The sequence below is a fragment of the Pelophylax lessonae genome, assembly GCF_965119305.1.
Source record: "Pelophylax lessonae genome assembly, chromosome: 3".
Lineage (NCBI taxonomy): Eukaryota > Metazoa > Chordata > Amphibia > Anura > Ranidae > Pelophylax > Pelophylax lessonae.
This window is the reverse complement of record NC_138770.1, coordinates 647,925,721-647,943,375: the sequence shown is the minus strand read 5'-3', so window position 1 is coordinate 647,943,375 and position 17,655 is coordinate 647,925,721. Positions and strand designations below refer to the sequence as shown.

Below are 17,655 nucleotides of genomic sequence, written 5' to 3'. Positions count from 1 at the left end.
CCCCCTACTCCTAGCCTTTTAGGGGTACAAACAATAGTAATTGGGGCCTAGTGTGGTTGTGTACGTGTGATATACATACACTTTTTTGGGATCATATTTTCTATTCCGCTATTTAATCAAAAACCTTTGGGGATCAGTTAAATTGGGGGATAGTCTGTGTTGGTACGTGTGAGAGAGATCCACCTTTCCAAGTTGTTGGGGTTCATCTCATACTTCTGAAGGTTTGAGGGTGCTGCCTGTTCCATACTCCCCCTACTCCTAGCCTTTTAGGGGTACAAACAATAGTAATTGGGGCCTAGTGTGGTTGTGTACGTGTGATATACATACACTTTTTTGGGATCATATTTTCTATTCCGCTATTTAATCAAAAACCTTTGGGGATCAGTTAAATTGGGGGATAGTCTGTGTTGGTACGTGTGAGAGAGATCCACCTTTCCAAGTTGTTGGGGTTCATCTCATACTTCTGAAGGTTTGAGGGTGCTGCCTGTTCCATACTCCCCCTACTCCTAGCCTTTTAGGGGTACAAACAATAGTAATTGGGGCCTAGTGTGGTTGTGTACGTGTGATATACATACACTTTTTTGGGATCATATTTTCTATTCCGCTATTTAATCAAAAACCTTTGGGGATCAGTTAAATTGGGGGATAGTCTGTGTTGGTACGTGTGAGAGAGATCCACCTTTCCAAGTTGTTGGGGTTCATCTCATACTTCTGAAGGTTTGAGGGTGCTGCCTGTTCCATACTCCCCCTACTCCTAGCCTTTTAGGGGTACAAACAATAGTAATTGGGGCCTAGTGTGGTTGTGTACGTGTGATATACATACACTTTTTTGGGATCATATTTTCTATTCCGCTATTTAATCAAAAACCTTTGGGGATCAGTTAAATTGGGGGATAGTCTGTGTTGGTACGTGTGAGAGAGATCCACCTTTCCAAGTTGTTGGGGTTCATCTCATACTTCTGAAGGTTTGAGGGTGCTGCCTGTTCCATACTCCCCCTACTCCTAGCCTTTTAGGGGTACAAACAATAGTAATTGGGGCCTAGTGTGGTTGTGTACGTGTGATATACATACACTTTTTTGGGATCATATTTTCTATTCCGCTATTTAATCAAAAACCTTTGGGGATCAGTTAAATTGGGGGATAGTCTGTGTTGGTACGTGTGAGAGAGATCCACCTTTCCAAGTTGTTGGGGTTCATCTCATACTTCTGAAGGTTTGAGGGTGCTGCCTGTTCCATACTCCCCCTACTCCTAGCCTTTTAGGGGTACAAACAATAGTAATTGGGGCCTAGTGTGGTTGTGTACGTGTGATATACATACACTTTTTTGGGATCATATTTTCTATTCCGCTATTTAATCAAAAACCTTTGGGGATCAGTTAAATTGGGGGATAGTCTGTGTTGGTACGTGTGAGAGAGATCCACCTTTCCAAGTTGTTGGGGTTCATCTCATACTTCTGAAGGTTTGAGGGTGCTGCCTGTTCCATACTCCCCCTACTCCTAGCCTTTTAGGGGTACAAACAATAGTAATTGGGGCCTAGTGTGGTTGTGTACGTGTGATATACATACACTTTTTTGGGATCATATTTTCTATTCCGCTATTTAATCAAAAACCTTTGGGGATCAGTTAAATTGGGGGATAGTCTGTGTTGGTACGTGTGAGAGAGATCCACCTTTCCAAGTTGTTGGGGTTCATCTCATACTTCTGAAGGTTTGAGGGTGCTGCCTGTTCCATACTCCCCCTACTCCTAGCCTTTTAGGGGTACAAACAATAGTAATTGGGGCCTAGTGTGGTTGTGTACGTGTGATATACATACACTTTTTTGGGATCATATTTTCTATTCCGCTATTTAATCAAAAACCTTTGGGGATCAGTTAAATTGGGGGATAGTCTGTGTTGGTACGTGTGAGAGAGATCCACCTTTCCAAGTTGTTGAGGTTCATCTCATACTTCTGAAGGTTTGAGGGTGCTGCCTGTTCCATACTCCCCCTACTCCTAGCCTTTTAGGGGTACAAACAATAGTAATTGGGGCCTAGTGTGGTTGTGTACGTGTGATATACATACACTTTTTTGGGATCATATTTTCTATTCCGCTATTTAATCAAAAACCTTTGGGGATCAGTTAAATTGGGGGATAGTCTGTGTTGGTACGTGTGAGAGAGATCCACCTTTCCAAGTTGTTGGGGTTCATCTCATACTTCTGAAGGTTTGAGGGTGCTGCCTGTTCCATACTCCCCCTACTCCTAGCCTTTTAGGGGTACAAACAATAGTAATTGGGGCCTAGTGTGGTTGTGTACGTGTGATATACATACACTTTTTTGGGATCATATTTTCTATTCCGCTATTTAATCAAAAACCTTTGGGGATCAGTTAAATTGGGGGATAGTCTGTGTTGGTACGTGTGAGAGAGATCCACCTTTCCAAGTTGTTGGGGTTCATCTCATACTTCTGAAGGTTTGAGGGTGCTGCCTGTTCCATACTCCCCCTACTCCTAGCCTTTTAGGGGTACAAACAATAGTAATTGGGGCCTAGTGTGGTTGTGTACGTGTGATATACATACACTTTTTTGGGATCATATTTTCTATTCCGCTATTTAATCAAAAACCTTTGGGGATCAGTTAAATTGGGGGATAGTCTGTGTTGGTACGTGTGAGAGAGATCCACCTTTCCAAGTTGTTGGGGTTCATCTCATACTTCTGAAGGTTTGAGGGTGCTGCCTGTTCCATACTCCCCCTACTCCTAGCCTTTTAGGGGTACAAACAATAGTAATTGGGGCCTAGTGTGGTTGTGTACGTGTGATATACATACACTTTTTTGGGATCATATTTTCTATTCCGCTATTTAATCAAAAACCTTTGGGGATCAGTTAAATTGGGGGATAGTCTGTGTTGGTACGTGTGAGAGAGATCCACCTTTCCAAGTTGTTGGGGTTCATCTCATACTTCTGAAGGTTTGAGGGTGCTGCCTGTTCCATACCCCCCCTACTCCTCATCTAGCCTTTTAGGGGTACAAACAATAGTAATTGGGGCCTAGTGTGGTTGTGTACGTGCGAGATACATACACTTTTTTTGATCATATTTCCTATTCCGCTATTCAATAAAAACCTTTGAGGATCAATTGAATTGCGGGATAGTCTGTGTCGGTACGTGTGAGAGAGATCCACCTTTCCAAGTTGTTGGGGTTCATCTCATACTTCTGAAGGTTTGAGGGTGCTGCCTGTTCCATACCCCCCCTACTCCTCATCTAGCCTTTTAGGGGTACAAACAATAGTAATTGGGGCCTAGTGTGGTTGTGTACGTGCGAGATACATACACTTTTTTTGATCATATTTCCTATTCCGCTATTCAATAAAAACCTTTGAGGATCAATTGAATTGCGGGATAGTCTGTGTCGGTACGTGTGAGAGAGATCCACCTTTCCAAGTTGTTGGGGTTCATCTCATACTTCTGAAGGTTTGAGGGTGCTGCCTGTTCCATACCCCCCCTACTCCTCATCTAGCCTTTTAGGGGTACAAACAATAGTAATTGGGGCCTAGTGTGGTTGTGTACGTGCGAGATACATACACTTTTTTTGATCATATTTCCTATTCCGCTATTCAATAAAAACCTTTGAGGATCAATTGAATTGCGGGATAGTCTGTGTCGGTACGTGTGAGAGAGATCCACCTTTCCAAGTTGTTGGGGTTCATCTCATACTTCTGAAGGTTTGAGGGTGCTGCCTGTTCCATACCCCCCCTACTCCTCATCTAGCCTTTTAGGGGTACAAACAATAGTAATTGGGGCCTAGTGTGGTTGTGTACGTGCGAGATACATACACTTTTTTTGATCATATTTCCTATTCCGCTATTCAATAAAAACCTTTGAGGATCAATTGAATTGCGGGATAGTCTGTGTCGGTACGTGTGAGAGAGATCCACCTTTCCAAGTTGTTGGGGTTCATCTCATACTTCTGAAGGTTTGAGGGTGCTGCCTGTTCCATACCCCCCCTACTCCTCATCTAGCCTTTTAGGGGTACAAACAATAGTAATTGGGGCCTAGTGTGGTTGTGTACGTGCGAGATACATACACTTTTTTTGATCATATTTCCTATTCCGCTATTCAATAAAAACCTTTGAGGATCAATTGAATTGCGGGATAGTCTGTGTCGGTACGTGTGAGAGAGATCCACCTTTCCAAGTTGTTGGGGTTCATCTCATACTTCTGAAGGTTTGAGGGTGCTGCCTGTTCCATACCCCCCCCTACTCCTCATCTAGCCTTTTAGGGGTACAAACAATAGTAATTGGGGCCTAGTGTGGTTGTGTACGTGCGAGATACATACACTTTTTTTGATCATATTTCCTATTCCGCTATTCAATAAAAACCTTTGAGGATCAATTGAATTGCGGGATAGTCTGTGTCGGTACGTGTGAGAGAGATCCACCTTTCCAAGTTGTTGGGGTTCATCTCATACTTCTGAAGGTTTGAGGGTGCTGCCTGTTCCATACCCCCCCTACTCCTCATCTAGCCTTTTAGGGGTACAAACAATAGTAATTGGGGCCTAGTGTGGTTGTGTACGTGCGAGATACATACACTTTTTTTGATCATATTTCCTATTCCGCTATTCAATAAAAACCTTTGAGGATCAATTGAATTGCGGGATAGTCTGTGTCGGTACGTGTGAGAGAGATCCACCTTTCCAAGTTGTTGGGGTTCATCTCATACTTCTGAAGGTTTGAGGGTGCTGCCTGTTCCATACCCCCCCTACTCCTCATCTAGCCTTTTAGGGGTACAAACAATAGTAATTGGGGCCTAGTGTGGTTGTGTACGTGCGAGATACATACACTTTTTTGATCATATTTCCTATTCCGCTATTCAATAAAAACCTTTGAGGATCAATTGAATTGCGGGATAGTCTGTGTCGGTACGTGTGAGAGAGATCCACCTTTCCAAGTTGTTGGGGTTCATCTCATACTTCTGAAGGTTTGAGGGTGCTGCCTGTTCCATACCCCCCCTACTCCTCATCTAGCCTTTTAGGGGTACAAACAATAGTAATTGGGGCCTAGTGTGGTTGTGTACGTGCGAGATACATACACTTTTTTTGATCATATTTCCTATTCCGCTATTCAATAAAAACCTTTGAGGATCAATTGAATTGCGGGATAGTCTGTGTCGGTACGTGTGAGAGAGATCCACCTTTCCAAGTTGTTGGGGTTCATCTCATACTTCTGAAGGTTTGAGGGTGCTGCCTGTTCCATACCCCCCCTACTCCTCATCTAGCCTTTTAGGGGTACAAACAATAGTAATTGGGGCCTAGTGTGGTTGTGTACGTGCGAGATACATACACTTTTTTTGATCATATTTCCTATTCCGCTATTCAATAAAAACCTTTGAGGATCAATTGAATTGCGGGATAGTCTGTGTCGGTACGTGTGAGAGAGATCCACCTTTCCAAGTTGTTGGGGTTCATCTCATACTTCTGAAGGTTTGAGGGTGCTGCCTGTTCCATACCCCCCCTACTCCTCATCTAGCCTTTTAGGGGTACAAACAATAGTAATTGGGGCCTAGTGTGGTTGTGTACGTGCGAGATACATACACTTTTTTTGATCATATTTCCTATTCCGCTATTCAATAAAAACCTTTGAGGATCAATTGAATTGCGGGATAGTCTGTGTCGGTACGTGTGAGAGAGATCCACCTTTCCAAGTTGTTGGGGTTCATCTCATACTTCTGAAGGTTTGAGGGTGCTGCCTGTTCCATACCCATACTCCTCATCTAGCCTTTTAGGGGTACAAACAATAGTAATTGGGGCCTAGTGTGGTTGTGTACGTGCGAGATACATACACTTTTTTTGATCATATTTCCTATTCCGCTATTCAATAAAAACCTTTGAGGATCAATTGAATTGCGGGATAGTCTGTGTCGGTACGTGTGAGAGAGATCCACCTTTCCAAGTTGTTGGGGTTCATCTCATACTTCTGAAGGTTTGAGGGTGCTGCCTGTTCCATACCCCCCCTACTCCTCATCTAGCCTTTTAGGGGTACAAACAATAGTAATTGGGGCCTAGTGTGGTTGTGTACGTGCGAGATACATACACTTTTTTTGATCATATTTCCTATTCCGCTATTCAATAAAAACCTTTGAGGATCAATTGAATTGCGGGATAGTCTGTGTCGGTACGTGTGAGAGAGATCCACCTTTCCAAGTTGTTGGGGTTCATCTCATACTTCTGAAGGTTTGAGGGTGCTGCCTGTTCCATACCCCCCCTACTCCTCATCTAGCCTTTTAGGGGTACAAACAATAGTAATTGGGGCCTAGTGTGGTTGTGTACGTGTGATATACATACACTTTTTTTGGATCATATTTTCTATTCCGCTATTCAATAAAAACCTTTCTAGGGCAAGATCTTAAATTACAGAACTATGAGGAGACCGTCAAATAAGGGCCGTGGCCTGGGTCGTGGTGCTGCTGGTAGAGCTCCTGTTGCAAGGAGAGGACATGGTCGATCTGTGCCAGCTACACGCACAAGTGAAACACCTTCCTCAAGTGTGAGTAGGCGACAGAACCTGCATCAGTATTTGGTAGGGCATCAAACGCCCCTAGAAGTGATGAGGCCAGAACAAGTTGAGGCGATAGTAGATTGGTTTGCTGCTGACAGTGCCTCCAGTTCCTTCACATTGTCTCCCACCCAGTCTACTGCAGAAAGGTCAGAGTTGGCACCTGCAGCCAATGTCCAACCGTCTTTCACCTCACCCCCTTGCAAATCAGGCCAGCAGTCTGAGCCCCAAGCCATACAGCAGTCTCTTATTCTTTTTGAGGACTCTGTCAGCAGGGTTTCCCAGGGCCATCCACCTAGCCCTGCCCCAGAAGTGGAAGAGATTGAGTGCAGCGATGCCCAACCACTTATTTCTCAAGATGAGTACATGCAAGGATCATCGCAGCACGTCTCCGATGATGACGAAACGCAGGTGCCAACTGCTGCGGCGTTCAGCATTGTGGAGACCGACAAGGAGGGCAGGGGTGAAGACTGGGTGGAAGATGATGTGGAGGACGATGAGGTCCTCGACCCCACATGGAATGAACGTCATGCAGGTGAACTGAGTAGTTTGGAGGAAGAGGCGGTGGTCGCACAGAGCCACCAGCACAGCAGAAGAGGGAGCAGGGTGCAGAAGCGGAGCGGCCGTGCCCTAGACACTACGCCCGCTACTGCCCAACGCAGCAAGGGAACGAGCGCACCAAAGTCAGCTCAAAGGAGTTCTCTAGCGTGGAAGTTCTTTAGAAAATGTGCTGATGACAGGACACGAGTGGTTTGCACCCTGTGCAATCAGAGCTTGAAGCGAGGCATGAACCTTCTCAACCTGAGCACAACCTGCATGATCAGGCATCTAAGTGCAAAGCACGAGCTGCAGTGGAGTACACACCTTCAAAACCAAGAAACGTCTCTGGCTCATCCTGCTTCCTCTTCTGCTGCAGTCTCGGCCGCTCCAGCCACATCTGTAGTGATACCGGCACCTGCCACCCCGCAAACAGACGATCTGTCAGCAACACCACCACCTGGGTCACCAACAACCATCTCCACAATGTCCCGTGGAAGCGTTCAGCTTTCCATCTCCCAAACACTTGAGAGGAAGAGGAAGTACCCCCCTACCCACCCGCGATCCCTGGCCCTGAATGCCAGCATTTCAAAATTATTGGCCTTTGAAATGCTGTCATTCCGTCTGGTGGAGACGCACAGTTTTAAAAACCTTATGTCGGTGGCTGTCCCACAGTACGTCGTGCCCAGCCGCCACTACTTTTCCAGGCAAGCCATCCCTTCCCTGCACAACCAAGTGGGGGAAAAAATCAGGTGTGCACTGCGCAACGCCATCTGTGCCAAGGTCCACCTAACTACGGATACGTGGACCAGTAAGCACGGTCAGGGGCGTTATATCTCCCTAACGGCACACTGGGTAAATGCAGTGGCGGATGGGCCTGAGGCGGATAGCAATTTGGCGCATGTCCTTCCACCACCGAGGATTGCAGGGCGCTTCAGTTTGCCTCCTGTTCCTAACTCCTCCTACTCCGCTTCCTCATCCTCTACCGCCTCCTCATCCGGACAGCGTAACACCTTCACCACCAACTTCAGCACGGCCAGGGGTAAACGACAGCAGGCAGTTTTACAACTTGCCTGTTTGGGGGACAAACCACACACCGCGCAGGAGTTGTGGAGGAGCATGGAACAGCAGACAAATGAGTGGTTGCTGCCAGCGAGCCTCAAGCCCGGCCTGGTGGTGTGCGATAACGGGCGAAATCTCATAGCAGCTCTGGGCCTAGCCGGTTTGACGCACATCCCTTGCCTGGCGCATGTGCTGAATTTGGTGGTGCAGAGGTTCCTTAAAAACTACCCCGATATGTCAGAGCTGCTGCAGAAAGTGCGGGCCGTTTGTGCGCACTTTCGGCGTTCTCACCCTGCTGCTGCTCGCCTGGCAGCGCTGCAGCGTAACTTCGGCCTTCCCGCTCACCGCCTCATATGTGACGTGCCCACAAGGTGTAACTCCACCTTGCACATGCTGGAAAGACTGTGCGAGCAGCAGCAGGCCATAGTGGAGTTTCAGCTGCAGCACGCACGCGTGAGTCGCTCTGCGGAACAGCACCACTTCACCACCAATAACTGGGCCTCCATGCGAGACCTGTGTGCCTTGTTGCGCTGTTTTGAGTACTCCACCAACATGGCCAGTGGCAATGACGCCGTTCTCAGCTTAACTATCCCACTTCTATGCCTCCTTGAAAAAACAATTCGGGCGATGATGGAAGAGGATGTGGCACAGGATGAGGAGGAGGAGGAGGATGAAGAGGTAACATTTCCAAGGCTTTCAGGGCAGTCATTCGCAAGGGGCTCCGAGGGTGGGTTCCTGCACACGCAAACGCCAGGGACGCAATTGTCCAGCAGGGGCACAGTTCTGGAGGATGAGGAGGATGAGGAGGAGGAGGAGGAGCTGGAGGAGGAGATGGAACCATGTTCACAGCAGGGTGGCACCCAGGCCAGCTCATGGCCATCACTGGTGCGTGGCTGGGGGGATACAGAGGACACGGACCATACACCTCCCACAGAGGACAGCCTTTCGTTGCCTCTGGGCAGCCTGGCACACATGAGCGATTACATGCTGCAGTGTCTCCACAACGACCGCCGAGTTGCCCACATTCTAACTTGTGCTGATTACTGGGTGGCCACGCTGCTGGATCCCCATTACAAGGACAACGTACCGTCCTTAATTCACTCACTGGAGCGCGATCGCAAGATGCGCGAGTACAAGCGCACGCTGGTAGACGCCATGCTGCTGGCATTCCCATCTGACAGCGGGGCCACAGTGGAAGCACAAGGCAGAGGAGGAGGAGGAGGAGGTCGCCAACGCAACCAGGGCACCGCCAGCACCTCAGAAGGCAGGGTTAGCATGGCCGAAATGTGGAAAAGCTTTGTCAGCACGCCACAACAAACAGCAGCACCAGCAGCTCAGATGGAACGTCTTAGCAGGAGGCAGCATTTTACCAACATGGTGGAGCAGTATGTGTGCACACGCCTACATGTAGTGAATGACGGGTCTGCCCCCTTCATCTTCTGGGTCTCCAAATTGGGCACATGGCCTGAGCTTGCCCTTTACGCCTTGGAGGTGCTGGCGTGCCCTGCAGCCAGTGTATTATCTGAACGGGTATTTAGCACGGCTGGGGGCGTTATAACAGACAAGCGCAGCCGCCTGTCCAGAGACAATGTGGACAAGCTCACGTTCATTAAAATGAACCAGGCATGGATCCCACGGGACTTTTCCGTACCTTGTGCAGAATAGCAATGGATACCGACCTTACCCACCCATTGTTCCATTTTTGCTCTTTCTCACTCTTTTGGGGTGTACCCTCATTTAAAATTTGTGAAAAGAAGCAGTGTTGGCTACCTCGTCCTCCTCCTCAGGGCCAGATTAATGTAGGGGCTATTGGAGCTGCAGCTCCAGGCCCCTACCTTTTATATAGGCCCCGGGTTGGCCATATTCACTGTTACCGCTCTTCTGTCACTTGTAAACACAGAAGTCTGGCTTCTATGCTCGCTTCCCCAGGCAGCACCCTCAGAACCTCCCCACACAGCGTGAAGGCCGGACAAGGAGGGACAGTTGGCGATGCATGGATGTGTTTATGGGCTTCAGAGACAGCATCCCATGTTGAATTAGGCATGCATGGCTGCACCCTTCCTCCTCTGGGTGCATGGCAAGGCACGGCCCTAAGGCCCTTCAAAATCCTCAGCACCAAGCCCATGATGCTGTTAATCCGGCCCTGGTCCTCCTCCACCGCCGCTTCCACCTACACCGCCCATAGGTGTGCGCAGCCTATTGCATTAAGGTGTGCACCCCAAAGTTGAAATACACATGCATGTGTTTGCCAGCAGGGAGAGTAATGTATCGGGGCCATGTACCTGTAGGCAAGGAGAAATAGAGCAGAGCAGGTCCCAGGGAGATCTTTCCCATCTCCTCACTGGCAATGCTATGTGCCCTAGGTGATTAGGGTGTGCCCAGGCACACCCAGCACACCCTGTGCGCACGCCTATGTCACCGCCACATCCACCACCACCTCAACCTCCCTCCTACTCCATATGGGCCTCGTCCTTCAGAGATGAAGAAGAACATTGTTTTATTTTTCTGTTTTTTTTTGTTGTTTTAAGTTATTTCCCTATCCACATTTGTTTGCAGAGCACTTGCCATGCTCTTAATTACGTTTTGCTGCCATTTGCAGCACTCTAGCCCTTTCCTTTGGTGTTTTAGAGCCATTTTAGTGCCTTAAAGTTCGGGTCCCCATTGACTTCAATGGGGTTCGGTGTCCGGGAAAAGTTCGGTAAAAGTCCGGGACACGGACCCGGACTTTTTTTTAAAGTTCGGCCGAACCCGTCGAACACGGACATCTAGGTGTCCGCTCAACCCTAGTGGTGACTTAATAAGAAGGGCTGGGGAAGCTGGACAAGGAGTATCCCAACCTCCTTAAAGCAATCTGGGTTCCACAAGCCCCCCAACCAAAGTGACTCACGTCACAGTAATCCCGAGTGTGGCTCAGGGTTACCGCTTTTGGTACTAAAAATTAACCCCGATCCACACTCGGGATTACCGCCAGGGAGGTTAAAGGTCTTTATCTCTGTATTCCAGCAGCTTGATTATTCAGTGCTTTTTTTGCACATTTTACTTTTGATGCAATTTATTATAACTTTAAACTTTATAATACTACTTTCCTAATTGGACATTTTACTTTGTATGTCATTTCCATCCTTTAACATTGCTAATTTAATTGAGACAACTGATGATCATGTGACAATTTTGTTGTTATTATATGATGTTCTAGAATTTGCGGTATGTATTAATAGGCATGCATATCTAGATAGAATTTTTTCATTATTTAGACTTAGATGTTTTATGTTCATTCTTGTAGCTCTGATAAAGGGAAAGTGGATTTGCCTCCGAAACGTGTTGACTGTTTTTATATGACTTATTTACCAAAAATCATCTTGACTCTTTCATCAGTTTTTGTCTGCTGCTTCTTTCTGTAATTTGGTGGCTTGAGCTACTGTTGGATGCCCATTGAAGAAAGCCTTGTTGTGTGGAAGCTGCCCCACCAGAGTTTTTGAGCTTGTTTAAAATGTTCCTTTATATGACTTTACAAGCAAATTAAAAGTCCCCAGTGCCTCTTTGAGTATTTTGCTCAAGTATGGAGTTAACTTTTTGGGTATCCTGTGCCCTAACTATTTCTTCCAGGATTATTGTGTCTTAATAAACTTAATAAACCATGCTTGACCACTGAGCTACCTGAGGGTCCCACAATGCTGTTTATGGGTAAGGGGTGTGCTATAATAAATATACAAAGACTACTTAGTTCTAGTGATGGGCTGACCATTCAAGTCTAACCTAATTTCTACTCGAACATTGTGTTTTCGGTTGTTTACCTGCCAATGAGCGCTCCATAATGCACTGCGCGATTGCAGTGCATTAAGTGTTTGTGATTGGCCAAAGCATGCACCTGACCAGTATGCTTCGGCCAATCACAACATAATGTCCTGTCAGAGTCATGGCTCAGAGGCTAAGTTCATGCCCCACACTATATAAGGCTGCACACAGCCGTTTGTAGTGTGTTAGTGGAGATTAGGCAGGTAGTTAGTGGATTGTGCTTTCATATTTAAATCAGTCAGTGCAGTGTAGTGTAGTTTAGGGCTGATTCTTGTGTAACACAGTGTAGTGCCGTCAGTGTAGTGCTGTGCTGTAAATATTGTGTAAACAGTGTAGTGGGGCCACTGAATTGTTGGTGTATACAACACGTCTGTCTCACCCCACTGATCCTAATTTTTTTTTCATCTATATATTTTTTTTTCTTTTCAATTTTTTTTTCTTTTTTTTTTTTTGCTGCATCAGGTTCTGTTGCTGCAATATTAGTACTCCCCCTTCTGTGTTGCATGTGCTATTCCTTCTGCGTCAGCAGTGGGGTTTTTTTTTATAGCGCAGCACCACTAGTTTTATTTAGGGCATCATTTCTGTCTCCCCTTTTGTGTCGCAGGTGCTATTCCTTCTGCGTCAGCAGTGTTTTTTTTTTTTTTTTTGGTGGCGCAGCAGAACTAATTTTTTTTAGGGCATAATTGCTGTCCTCTCTTTTGTGTCGCAGGTGCTATTCCTTCTGTGTCAGCAGTGGGTTTATTTTTTGTGGTGCAACAGCACTAATTTTATTTAGGATATAATAGCTGTCCCCCCTGTGACGGTGGCGGGTATCAGACCCCTGGCCTTCTCATCCAACTTGAGACCAAAGACCAGGCAATCTCACACCCTGCCGTCACTTGCGTAACAATGCCACTCTCAGCTGCACCCGTCACACAGATTGTCCAGCTTGCGGGACAACAATCTAGATGCCAGCAGACTGAGAGTGATTGTCACCGGGATTAACCCTTTCTCTGCCACCACCGCTACGTTTGAATGAGCCCAGCGGACGCTCGTGATTTTAAAAATACCAATTATGACTTTAGAATAATCATCTGTAACACACACTGTCACCTCAGACAGGAGTGTCCAAATGATTTATCCTAAACAGTAGAACTCTCAGGGGGCAGGATCTTTGGGTCAGTTTGCATTTAAGAGCTTAGAGACAAAATTAACACTTTTCAAAATAAGGTTTAATTATAAGAAAAGTTAAGATTGGTGCAAATAAAAGTATTTACAGAAAAATGGGTTATAAAGAAATAGAGACACAATACAGCAATTTATAAATATGAAGATAAAGAGTGAATATACTTGCATTTAAAAAGTTCTGGTATTATCATAGTTCCAGAAACTGAACATACGATCGGTCCTTCTCTTAAAGCGATGTTATTTCTTGGATGGTAGAATGAAGACTGAGAGCTCCATTAGCTCTCTCTCTTTTCTCTGACCCCCCAGGGGGTGTCACCAGAAGTACTTACTTGGCCAATAGACACTGGGGCCGTGGGTGGCCCCAGAGGCTCATAAACTGCTAAGGGACCTCCCGGTTAGACAGATTTCTAACCAAACTCATATCTTGAAATATGTAAGGGTTACATGCTTGAAACTGATATTTTATTGTACGGTATTTAATCTATTTTCAATAGACACTAAACACTGGTTATCTTGAAATAACCCCTGACCTGTAAGGCATCTGATCGCTAGCTTGTCTCCCCCAGCAATGAAGGTGATCATTTTTTATCTTAATTCGATCGGTATTTCATCTGGCATTCAAATATATATTTTCTAGAGACATATCTTGCTTGTGTATAAAGTTATGACGTGGATATGGATTTGTGAGATGTAAGTGTTACTTTTAATTAACAACTAGGCTGGGGGAATTTACCAGACAGCTTCCCTGGCCATCTGCTCAGGTTACGACATAGCTTCTGACCAGGAAGAGACAGAGCGGCTAGCATGTCCGTCTGCTTGTTTATGATAAAGGTGTTAAAAGTGTCAGCTGCGCAGGAACCCAGCATTCCTACGCTAATTGAGGTGGGGTGGGGGTGAAGGAGTGCCTTTTGGTTCCACTGTCCAGCTCTGAAACACAAAATGGTGACTTTCGTATCCCAGCGTAGGATATTCAGGGTCCCCGTTACACCCCCTTTTGCGTTGTAGGTGCTATTCCTTCTGCATCAGCAGTGGTTTTCTTTTTTGGCTGTATTAAGTTTTTTTTATAAATAAAAAAATATATAGTAAAACGGTTTATAGTGCACCAAATACAAAAGTATTGCTCCCAAGCATCATATTCCCTTTCCACATTCTATAATAAAGAGTTATAAAAATCCCTGCCAAAAAGTAAAAAACAATATTAAAACGGTTTATAGAGCACCAAGCACAAAAATATTGCACCCAAGCATAATATTTCCATCCCACAATCTATAATAAAAAGATATAACCCCCCCCCAAAAAAAAAAAAAAAATTCCCCATCATGTCTGAAAGGCCAACAAGGAGAGGCAGATAGATGCTTACAGGACACTAAAAGAGAGGGCAAGCAGCCTCTGTGTCCCCAGTGAAAACTGGTGGTCGCGGACATGGTGCATCATCTGCAGGCGGGGCACGCTTGTTCTTTTTTTCCGGTGATGGCCGTGTTATTGAACCACAACATGCAGAAGAGTTGGTGGAGTGGATAACTAAGCCGTCCTCATCCTCCTCATCCTCTGTCACCCAGGTTCATACTACATTGCCTTCCACTGCAGCTGCCAAAGTAGCCTATTCCACAGGCTCCTTGTTCACAGCTCCTCCTTCCATAGACTCACCATCTCACACGGAGGAGTCACCTGAATTATTCGATCATAGCGTCAGTCACATGATGCTGGAGGATGCACAGCAATTTTAATGCTCTGATGTTGGTTCCCAGGTTGAAGAAGGGAATAACGTGAGCCTAGAGAGAGGGGGTGACAATGACAGACAAGAAACTAGCAGTCATGTTCCCTCAGCTGCGGCACACTGCCAAGTTTGCTCCAGTGATGAGGAGGGAGGAGATGATGAGGTCACTGACCGTACTTGGGTCCCTGAGAGAATAGAGGAGGAAAGTGAGGAGGAATAGGAGGCGGGACAACTCCAATGAGGCAGGATGTCTTCCAGGGGCCGGCTTAAGAGCAGCCACCCTATTGCATCATACCACAGAGCTCCACAGGTGCAGGGTGCTGCTAACTCCCTGCTGACTTCCAAAAGTTTATTGGTGTGGGCTTGTTTCAGCACATATGCAGCAGACCGCAGCTTTGCTGTTTGCATTCTCTGTCTGGGCACCACATGCTTGACAAGACATATGACAACCTGCCATGCAGTCCGTTTTCAACAGCAAGAGTAACTGTGAGGGGTTACAGTGTTATGGCACCACCAACACCCAAGGCCCAATTTTTCTGCACCTATATGACAGGTGCATGTAATTTCAATTTTTGTTTCTAATTTTTAACAGCAGGGCCCGTTCCTTCACCCAGTAAGAGTAACTGTGAGGGTTTACAGTGTTCAGGCACCACTAGGGATGGGTGAACAATATGGGGCAAGCATAAGTTTGGCCTAAACATCGCCCATTTAGGTACTTGCCTAACAACTGAACTTTCTCAGCACTTAGCGGGTTGCGCACAGTCAATATGTCACGAACAGGGGTTAGACTCGAAGACCAGTTGCTATAGCAGTGGAAGCTCATAGAGGAACCAGCAGGATAGGAACACAGGCAGGTCACCCTGGCAGATGAGATAGGATCACCTGAGGTGCAGAATCTAAGTACTAACAGGTGCTCATTAGAGCTTTTGGTGGTGGAGATGGACTTTGCTGCGTGTTAGCACCAGGTCGCGGTCCTCGGGATCACCCCACCAGGAGGTGAGCAAGCCAGGGTCCAGTAGCAGATATAGCCGGTAGGGATCAAGCAGAAGCGTAGTCGAGGAACAAGCCAAATGTCGGTAACGAATTGTAGCGAAGATACAGACAGCAGCAGGAGAGACAAGAGAGATATTGGCTGGTGAAGGCGCAATATTCTGGCAACCAGGAAGCGCAGAGAAATATGGCTTAAATCAGGAAGTTCATATGGTATGGATTTTGAGGGACCCTACGCCGCTTTTTTTTACCTTTTGGCGTGGGATTTCCCTTAAAATCCATACTAGACCCAAAAGGTCTGGTATGGATTGGGGGGGGGGGGGGGTTCCTACGCCAATTTTTTTTTTTTTTTTTTTTTCATTTTTTTTTATCCATATTGCATATTTACATTACACCCACGAGCAAGTTTAAATTACATTTTTTCCTTTAGAAATGTCAGTATTGCTGCAACAGGCTACACACATCATACAGATGCGCCACTTAACAGGCACACTAAGGGGACCCCCCAGGCACGATATTTAAAGGAATTTTTCATTTTTATTGTTTCACTTTAAGCATCATTAAAATCCTCCTTTGAAAACGATTTTTTTAAAAACATTTTTTTTACAATGATGCATGTCCCCCATGGCAGTACTACACTTTTTATGGCAATAACTTGCTTATAAACCTTTTAAAATGAGGACTTTTGATTTTTCATGTTCATTTCCCATAGACTTTAATTGGGTTTGAATGTTCACAAGAACTTTTCCCCTGTTTGAGATTTTCTGGTGTAAACCGAACCGGGGGGGTGTTCGGCCCATCACTACTTAGTTCAAAAAATTGATATCCTTCGCCTGTTGCCACATGCCAGCTAAAATAAAAAAAATAGGAGTCCAGTGGGGATGTCTGCACTATAAACTGATAAACAGGGATTTATTTGGGATTATAGGATAAACAAAGCCGATAGTGGGTGTCACCATTGTGATTTTATTCACTAGTGGCCGAAAAAGTAAAAAGGCTTCAGAATAAAAGGTTGTGAAAGGTGTCCTACTGTGAAGATTGATGCCACAACTATCTGTTTGTCCCCACATGTCAGGGTTCTAGGTGTAATCCTGGACGTGGAGCCCCACATCCAATCACTGTTCTAAGTTTGCCGCCTTAACCTCCGCAACATCTCCGAAATACACCCCTTCCTAACCAATGACACTACAAAGCTTCTACTTCATTCCCTGGTTATTTCTTGCCTTGACTACTGCAACTCCCTCCTCATTGGATCTATACATAGGCTATCCCGCCTGTAGTTAATCATGAATGCTGCTGCCAGGCTTATTCCCTTTACCAACTGCTCAGTGTCTGCTACCCCTCTCTGCCAATCACTCAGTTGACTTCAGCTTACCCAAAAAATTCAATCAAAACTACTAATAACAACTAACAAAGCCCCCCACAACATTTCCCCCAGCTACATCACTAACCTAGTCTCAAAATACCAAACCAAAGTTTTCTCTTTGTTCCTACAAAGACCTCTTGCTCTCTAGCTCCCTTGTCACCCCCTCCATAACGCTCACCTCCAAGGCTTCTTCTGAGCCTCTCCCAACCCTATAAAACCCCAATCTGTCCGACTGTTTCACTTTCTCCATCAGCTCATCCCCCACAGCTATTACCTTTTTGTATCAATTGACCCTCCCTTTTAGATTGTAAGCTCTAACGAGCAGGACCCTCTGATTTCTTCTGTTCCAAATTGTATTGTAACTGTAATGTCTGCCTTCATTTTGTTAAGCACTGTGCAAACTGTTGGTGCTATATAAATCCTGTATAATAATAATAATAAAAAATAGTTGTCCACTTTTAGGCAATCCCTGAAAACCCTTCTCTTCAGA

At 45.8% G+C, this 17,655-nt stretch overlaps 1 protein-coding gene across 1 annotated transcript in view; it reads left to right on the top strand.

Moving 5' to 3' along the window:
• LHCGR (luteinizing hormone/choriogonadotropin receptor) overlaps positions 1 to 17,655 on the top strand; it is a 274,724-nt gene that overhangs the window by 90,765 nt on the left and 166,304 nt on the right. The gene's annotated exons all lie outside the window — the stretch shown is intronic.